Below are 10331 nucleotides of genomic sequence, written 5' to 3'. Positions count from 1 at the left end.
CCTATTTATAACTTTATATACATATATATGACGGAAAGGAGGGGAAAGAGAGAAAGATAAAACATTTCGTAATTATATTATTAATTATTTATAGCACTATAAAACTTTAATATATTATTTTTATATTTTTAAGCTTATTTTACATTTATTGTTTTTATTTTTTATGTATAACTTACGAAGTAGGTTCTTAGTACTTTATTTTTAAATAGTACAAAAAGATAGACATTTTTGTTTTTCATACAATATTTTTTTCAAATTGTGAATAATGTAACAGGAGAGTTTTTAACGTAAAATAAGAAGGTTCGTTTCTCGAAATTTAATTATTCATTTAATTTTCTCTAAAAGTATATTTTTCACCATCTGAAATTGAATTTCGCTGAGTTTTTTCAATTTTCGAAAAAGTCAGGGCATCGCGTACTGATATCGGTGTCGAGCTCGATCTCCAGCGATATCCTAGGACCTAGGAAGTAGTTTCACGAGAAATTTCTCTGGTCGTGGCCACACTTTTATACATTTCGTCGATACGTATTGCAACGGTAGATCCCTGAAACATGTCGCGGCGAAAAATCATCTGTGAACGTAAAATTTCTTCATTCTCTTATCCTTATCTTATTCTTTTACGTATCTGCTCGTCTTGCTTCTCTAGTGACATATAGAAGCAAACACGGATGTGATACGAAAGGATCTGTCAACCAAGTTTCAAACAACTTACTACAGCTAGCAACGTAAAGTCTCAAAAGGATTTGACTATACACGATGCTGACACAATTACAAAAAATGTCCAAAAAAATGAAAAATATATAAACATTGATATCTCTAGTTTGTATCAAAATATTTCAGCGTGAATCTTTTTTACGAAAACTAAAATTTAATTTATAGTTAAATACTTCAGTAGCACATTGAAAATTTCTTAGCTGTATTTTCAGTAAATTTGCATAAAAATATTGAATAAGTAAAAATATTCTTTGTTACAATATTAAAAAACGCACCTGTGAAGTAATTTCTTTTGAGAATATGTATTTCTTAAATACTTAACTAACGAAGCAAGAATCTTGCTCTTTTCTTGAACGCTCGCAAAGCCATTTGCAATATGATGAATCGCATTTCTTATCTATACGGTCTCCGGCAGCGCAAAACTCGTGTCTCAACTAAGGAAAGATTCGCATTGGAGGTACTCTTAGTGCATTTGCAAATTGCGCTCGACGCAGCTGCATCGATGTAAATTTCAGCGGTACATAAAGCGACTTCGTTTCCCCGCGGTTGGGGCATTGCGGTGTCCTAATTCGGAAGCGTCGCATGCCCGAAATGACGCGCATCTTCTCTTTCTCCCTCTCTCTCTCTCTCTCTCCCTCTCTCTCTCTCTCTCTCTCTCTCTATCATTCCCTCTTTCTCTCTTCTTCTTCCTCGTCGAGATAAGAAACGAAAGTTTTCGAGCAAACTGCGACCTGCGCTTTGCCACGCTTTGAGAATTGCCATAAGGCAGGTACGCGCCTCTATTTTTCTATCGGGATCCCGCAATGTAATTTCCGTTTGTTTATCGCGTTTCGTGCTTCTCTGGAAGGAGAAATGGATTCCGAAACCTGCGCGACGTCCCAGGCACGTCTGCTGCGGAGTGCACGGAGCCGTTACTGCAAATTGGCCCCGCGTGGTCACGTATCACCGCGGCGAGTTGCAAATTATTTTTCGCGCGTTACCTCAAGAAAAACACAAGATTTGTCTATTTCTCCCTTGGAGAAAAATATTTTATATATATATATATATTTGTAGTTGGCATTTTGCAGTACTTTAATACAAAATACAAAAATTCGTGTCTTTGAAAAATTAATAATTTAATTTTAAGAGAAGACTTATATTAAAAACGCAGCTGGAATTATTAATTTTTCAATTTTATTAGATTACATAGAGCTCTGTTAACGTTTAATCACGACAAATCACGGTTATTTATCTCATTCATTTCAAATGAAAATATTGTAAGTATTGACATGCAAATAATATTTAATTAACATTATACAATACATAATGATCATCTTTTCAAGCGCGATTAATTAACGAAATTCACTATATGAAATATAAAGCTGATTTTCCTGATGCAATTTTTTTCTCAAAATACCGCGATTAATTGAATGATCTGTCAATTTCGATCAAATTTGCAATCAAATGGATATCGATATCGATTAAATAACATATTGTTATGGTGGCTTTTAAACTTGTCTCTATAATTGCATAACAAAAAATTGATGAAAGTTTGGCATTAATAATGATGATAAATATGATAATAAAATATGTTATGTCTGTATAATTTTCCATCACTGAGGCAATTGTAATGTAGAATATACATTAATTTCTTTGTCGAGAATCGTTAACTATACAATTACTGTTGTATCGACATTGTGTAACATGATTATTGTATATTATTACGCGCACTCGACAATTCTATATTCTGTCAAAATCACTTGTATCTAGTATATTGAATTTAATTATCACGCAAGAAATTCTATATCCAACAGTCCATGTGAAATGATTATTTGTAATACATTTATACATTTATTTTTACTAATTATTTTAATAATAAAATTATTTAACAAAATCTATCTAGAATTAAGTAAAATATTTTTAAAGAAATAATTTTTATTCACTAATATAAAACAATAATGTTTCCAAGAATCACCATTTCTCATTTAAATAATAGCATAACATTATACATATAGTAATACATTATGTGCTAAAAAAGTAATACACAGTATTAGTATAAAAATATATAACTTACAAAAAAAGCACACACGAAACATTTATAAAACAAATAAACATTATATGTACATTTTATGTATGCATAATTTAACAATTTATTGTTACTAATTTATTGTCACAGCTGAACAATCAATCGGTTTATAGATTTATTATGTAATTTATTTTGAAATCTTTATCTTATATAATAATTAATTTAACAAATACGCAATAAAACAAGTATGTACGGTATTAAGAAATAAATATAAAAATAGATGTGTATTATACGGAAAGGATGATTTTGTTGAAGTATTTAAAAATTTAGCTAGATACAGATTTAAAAATAATTTTATTGGATCATCAAAATAATCATAAGGACGCTCAAAAATTCTTACAATACTCATTCATCATACTTGAGATTTCTATGTAATTATTTTGATGATTCATTAAAATTGTTTTCAGGTCTCTATCTGGCTAAATTTTTTAATACTTCAACAACATTGTTCTTTCCGTGTATATGTGCTTTGAAATATGATACACCATTGCGCGCGTGTACTGGTCAATTCTGCCACTAGATTGAATTCATGGATCGATATCGCCAATATGTTCACATAGAAAAATCACAGTGTGATTATCTTACAGTTTCCTTAGTTGAGACTCCAGCGCTTTTAACGAACGCGATTTATCTCGGTTGACTACAGTTTGAAAGAAAGATTCTCGATTAATTACAAAAATAAAATTGATTTTGCTTTAAAAACTTTTTCGTTCTGAAAAATATTTTTATTAAAAATGCGAATTTTAATAAAAATATTTTTATTAAATAATAATACAAAATGTCCCACCTAACTCGAACATCTGAAATATCTCACTTGGTTTTTATGATAGGAAAAAATGTTTCAAATGAAAGGGGAACGGTTTCAAGGGGAACATATTTATGTTATCAAAAAACCAATAGTTTACGAGATATTTTATCCTTCACCTAGAAGAAAGATAACATAATCAAAATACGTCCCCCTTGGAACCGTTTCACTTTTATCTGAAACATTTTTTCCTATCATAAAAACCAAGGGAGAGATTTCAAATACCCGAGTTAGATGGGCTATTCTGTATAATCGACATGTTTTTACACAGAAAAATCACAGCACGTTTATTTTGGTCTCGTGTGAAACTAGATTTCGGATGTAATGAGTACAAGGTCATTTATTTCGGATAACAAGAGTTTACGGGATATCTGTTAATTATGGAAATAAAATCAATCACGTCTTTTAAAATAAAAATCATAAAGTGTATTTTGAAGTTTATTTTTTTATTTCTATTTTGTGCCAAATATTTTGATTCCAAAATTCAAATTCATCTGTTTGTTAAAATATATGATTGTAATAAATTATAATAATAAAACTATCAATTAATTGTATTTTAATCGATATAATATAATGCACACAGGATTTCGTTTGACACTCATGATATTAATTATAAATATATTAAACACACTATTTTGTAAAAAAGTGCACTAAAAGAAATCAAATCTCATTAATAAAACATAATTTTGAGGTATAATATTATTTATTTATTACTTCATATTCTTAATTCAAAAATAATATTTGACAAAATATATTTAAATCAATGAATAATTCAAAGCTCACAATATATGAAATATATTTCCCAGATTTGTCTTTAATAAGATCACGACTCTTTAAATTTTTATTTATGCATTAGGGTTATGTTATTTTTTTCTATTTTGGTATCTTTAGCATCTTATCTTTAGCATTAAAAGAAAATATGACTTTTAAGCACTTTACAAATGTTCCATTCAGCACAATAGTATCGTTAGTCTCATGTATCTATAGAAATCGGTACATACAGGGTCATGTTTATGAATCATAAATCATATTGTTCCAGATATATAAACTCGTAAAACGTAAACAGATATCGAGGTGCGCGATTTTTTGATCACGACATATTTCATTTCATTCTATTCTAAAAACAAATCTGCAAACAAAGAAAAACTCAGTGAATAATTTTTCATTTTTGATAAAATAAAAGAACTTAATTTTTAAACACAATTAAAAATTTTATACAACTGCATTTTTTTGTGTTATTATATTATTGTTGTTCAAGATTTAAAGCTATTATTTGAGATGTATTATCCGAGCTAATGGCAGCATTGCTATTATTTCTTTATTGAATTACATAATCTACATGTTTTCATTATTTATTAAAAATGTAACATCTCTAAAAAACGAATTTATATAAAGAATTTCTGTTATAAATTTTAAAACTTTGATACGTTTATATTCTTCATTTAGTGTTAAATGCATGAGATTCTTAGCCTATTTAGCGACGATACTGCGAATGTTAGTTACTTATAATTAGTATAATAAAGATTCAATGTTAGATCGATCCATTTAATATTAAATGCGAAATGTGAAAATGAATCTAGGGATATCATGAAGTTATAACACACATAAATCCATGCATGCATAGTCGAGGTATTGATGATAACTCGACCACAATTAACACGCGAAATATCGTGAAAGCGATCGCACGAAAAATAGAATTATTTCGTTATGAGCAACCGGATGGATTAATAAACGTACGAGTGCAGCAGGGAAAAATGCCGAGCGTTAAATTGTTAGTCTGTTAAATTAAATCGTCCACGCGCAACAACGGAACGTTATAAATTCTATTCCTGTGGTGCGAGGACGTATATGTCGACTGTAATTAAAATTCATCAACGGCATGCTGCTTGTCACGCACGGCATTTTCTATTTTAATTCAGGTGTCATTATTAATCGTGTGCCATGCGTATTGTTTGGTACAATTACGAAATATTTGAAGTAATTAGTCATTCGTTATCGTTTTAATCGACGATAAATTTTCTATCGATGGGACAAATGCACATAAAGATATCTTATATTGTTAAGAAGCATCATTCTAATATTTATTAATCATGGAAGGTTACAAGAATACAACATATTAACATATAATTAATATATATTGTTTTAAAATTAAATCTTTAATGAAAAACATTTTACTGCAATTAATTGCTCTGATTTTTTAATTAAATTTTTAATTTCTCAATATTTATGTTACATATCATTTTTTTTTAACAATATTCTAGCTTTGAAATTTTTCGATTTGGTGATTCAAGCAGAAAACTGATGAAATATTAACTACCGCTTTGTAACGCACAGTTGACAGTTTACGCACAATGCAAGCACTTATCTCAAAAGGCTGAAAGCTTTTGACGTTTTTCTATCGAGTGGATTCCTTCTGCGAATGGAAGAGATTACTTGCGAAAATGTGGCAGCCGAATGGCTTGAAAAAAGCCTTTGCGATAAATGTGCATGTGTATTCAACAATAACGACACATTTTCGATAGGCTGAAACAAACTAAAAAAAAGACAAAATCTTTATTCAAAGTGACTTACTAAAATATATTTAAATATATATTTAATTTTAAAATTTTTCTTAATAATTGTAATTATTTCAATTTTATTAATTTGTTTTTATTACATTCAAAGAATATTATAACAAATGACGTATATTTTTATATTATATTTTACAGCAAGCTGGCTTTTATAATAAATATTGAAAAAATTATTTCATATTTCATGAAAATATTATTATATTTATATATTTTCTATAAAATTTATTTTCTAGGTTTTTAATAAATACATATATGTATAATAAATACATATAATAAATATATTTAAATATATGACATACATATGATATACGGATAAGCTCTTTATAAGTTAATAAATCAGGAGAGTGCCCCTTTTTCTAATTTCGCGAGCGAGAAAAAGAAATCAAATTCAAGATATTATAACAAAATAAATAAATTATCACGAATCGCAAAAGTTCCATTTCGTGCTAAAGTCAGTATGCACCGATGCAGATCGAACACGTATCAAATTTGAGAACAGGGTAGTTTCCGGCGAACAAACTCCTTTCGGTATAGAGCATTATGACCATTGTTCATGCGCTAGATATCTGCAGGAAGCTCCTGTGTTCAAATATCGTTCATTATTCCAACAATTGTCTAATAATTCGCGAGAGTTATCTCAATGGGTTTAACACTCAGAGAGTCAGATGATGAAAATCATTCCAAATCGCAATGTCGAATAACTGTCGAATAAAAAAACGAGTTGCCAGCTTTCTAATTCAAAAAGCGAAAGTCATCAAAAATATTTTTTAATAATCAAATGGTCGCGCGATGCAATCTGCTAAACTTTATAAGAACCAATTGTGTCAACACTTGAACAACAACTTGAACTAAAATCGAAATAAGAATTTTTCTCGAACAGAGAGAAAAAATTTGCTATAAACTCAAAAGGGATTACAGAATATTCAAATTTGTTTACTATTTATAACAAATATATTTGATAAATATTTTGCATTTGTTGCAAATAATTTTTATAGCGAGTACAAAGAAGAATAAATATTAATTACACTTATAAATAATTTGCGATCTATATATGTGCAAATAAATTTATCATTATAGCCTAGGATTAGCGTTCATATCAAATTTTTTCTCTCTGTGAGGTGGAATACTCTAGCATTTATTTTTCACTGGTAAATAATTAAATTCGATAATCTGTGAATTTGATAGTTTACAGATCTGACATAATGCATACATAAGATATGTCAATCACCATATTGAATATCTATTCAATTATTCAAATATACGCCAACTGGGATCGCCATGACTTTTTATAATAAAAGTTCGTAGGATTTGTCTTCGCTGTCCTGGAATCTCGTTTTTCATCTCATCGCGTCGCTAGCGAAACATCCATCATATGGATCGACGCGTAATCGTCGTCGCGGACTTGCGACAAGTCAAATCGATATCCGTCAATCTCCAATGAGCGGCGATCAAATCATTTCAGCGAGCTCATAAATAATGAAGCGCATATAGATGCCACCATCGTGATAAACCGTATGCGTTGTGGCGAATTTGCCGGTTTTACATTGCTAACAATATACGATAACATCTATATCGCATTCTCTTCCGTTCTCGTAATCGATTAAAATATCATTCGATTATCTTGCGCTGCTTATTTAAGATCGTACAATATAAAAATAATGAAAAAAATTACACGTGATAATAATTTAACTCGTAAATAATCGATTGCTATTATAAATTTAAATCTATCTATTGAGAGTTCAATGTTATAATATTTAGCGAATAAAATATAAAATGTGATGTATATACGGAAAGGATAATTTTGCTGAAGTATTTAAAAATTTAGATAAATATAGAATTATTTGAAAATAATTCTGATCCGTCAAAATAATATGTGGAAAATTTCCAGCATGATGAATAATGGCTGCGTGAAACTTTGACAGTCTAATTTGAGCATTCTATATAATTATAATTCTATATAATTTAATAGTCCAATTTTGTCTAATAAATTAAAAATAAGTAAAATTATTTTCAGATCTATATACTTTAAACTAAATTTTCAAATACTTTAACAAAATCATTCTTTCCATGTATATTATTGCAGCTTGTACAAAAAATAAAAGAAAATTAAATAAGAAAAAGGCATCTAGAAGTCGGGTGAAAATTGATGCGTAAAGTGAAAACTTAGTATTTAAAAACTAATAGTCTATAATCTATAATTTCGAGCTTATATATTTTGATTCAATTTTGATACTTTTTCAGAGCGTAAAAAAAATTGATAATATCTACTTTTCACATATATGGAGCAGTATAAAATATAATAACTAAAAAAAAATATGCGGCCAATTATAACATTCTACATTTATAACATTTTTGGGACAGAATCAAAAATATTGCAAATATAAAATGTATTCGAATATTTCTCTAATAAAGAAATCTATTTTACATTGTCTCATCAATAACGTAGTATTCGCAATTTATGATATTATTATATAATGAAGATTATCCAAAAAAAATATATGAAATTATTTTATTAAAATTTAGATTTATAAAAAGAGAAAGAAGAGAGGAAGATAGAAAAAAGTGAAAAAATATGTGTAAATTGTATAAAATACTATTAATTCTATATTATATAAATGTATATTAATATAAGATATTTTCGAATTTCAAATACGTAGCTTGCATGCTTATGTATATACTTGTGTAGAAATACATATTTATGAAGAAATTCTGTAATTGAGCAAAATTTTCTTCTATACGTTTGCATTAAAAGCCGTTCGCGGCTTTTGACGCAAATGTATTGTATACTGTACTAATGCATCTGTATTAATGCATTAACAAGCATCATATAATAACAACTCTATATAAACGTATTAAGCATATCGTATGACAACTAACGGAACTCCATGTAACAATTCACCATAATGCACATTATTCGAATTAGATCATAATAAATATCTCATTCCTATCAATTGTAAGAATCACAATATGGGTGCTTTTTATTTAGTGATAATTAAATATCTTATCTTTGTTACTCATAGGATGCAAAGAAAGATGACATTTGTGTCGACTTGTCTAAATGGAATTTCGACGATTATCAGTGCACATATTATCTGATCTATAAACAAAGTACATAATTAATGTTTAATTTTATTTAGTAATTACATTATCAATTATATTATCAAAAAGAATATTTTAAAAATATTTATTAAAATCCTTATTATTTATAAAATTAAAGAGAAGGAAGTCTTTTGTGTTTTATGAAAGAAATAAATATTTACACATGAAGGATAAATTATGTGAAATGTTTTATTAATTATGACAAATTTTATAAATAATATATATAAATCTGTAGTTTATAAATTATTTGTCATAACAAATATGTAATCAAAATCAATTAAATTATCTATTAGAATGTAAAGTATCTCGATAACGTACATATATATCTTGCAATACATAGAGTTTATACGGTTCAAACGTCAAAGTGCTTTTGATCCGTGCTTGAACACAATTGAGTACGTCAATATAGCTTCAATCGAGATTCTTGGTGGGATAATCAATCTCCATCAACGGTTCATCAAAAATCAATTGTTTTTACATCGCCAATGTTGTACATTAATGCTTTTAGCACTGAACGTTCAGTTCTCTTCCAATGGCTACCTTAGGCAGGAAACTCAATTTGCAAAATGAAATTCATGGTTGACCGATGATGATCGTCGCGAGATAGGAGACAATCAATCCGCTTGATGCAACACTACTCCGCGAGGTAGATCGCTATTGCTGGTGGCTGACCTCTGATTCACTAGCACACTGCGTGAATTAGTCCGTGGCGTTTGTTCGCAAAGGTATCATCCAATCATGCGAGTGCATCATACGCCGCCGTGATATGCGTGGCTAAGCCATCTACCTAAATTGAACTTTCTATCTTTCATTACCATTTAATGGATATATCGAACGTTGTCTGAATTACTTGTTTCTTTGGCTTCTATACATTGTTAAAAAACACCATCGACTGACCACTTAATGAAAATTTAAAAAAATAAAATTAGGAAATGAGGAGACTTGAAAAAAAATCTCTGAATGTATGCTAAATTATTTTACGTTATTATAAATTTTAATCACAACAGAAATACGAAAGAAAAATCTCTTTTTTCTAGATTCATTCTATAAACGTGACTATTACTAATTAATTTTTATA

The sequence above is a fragment of the Atta colombica genome, unplaced genomic scaffold, assembly GCF_001594045.1.
Source record: "Atta colombica isolate Treedump-2 unplaced genomic scaffold, Acol1.0 scaffold40, whole genome shotgun sequence".
NCBI lineage: Eukaryota > Metazoa > Arthropoda > Insecta > Hymenoptera > Formicidae > Atta > Atta colombica.
This window is presented reverse-complemented; position numbering follows the sequence as displayed.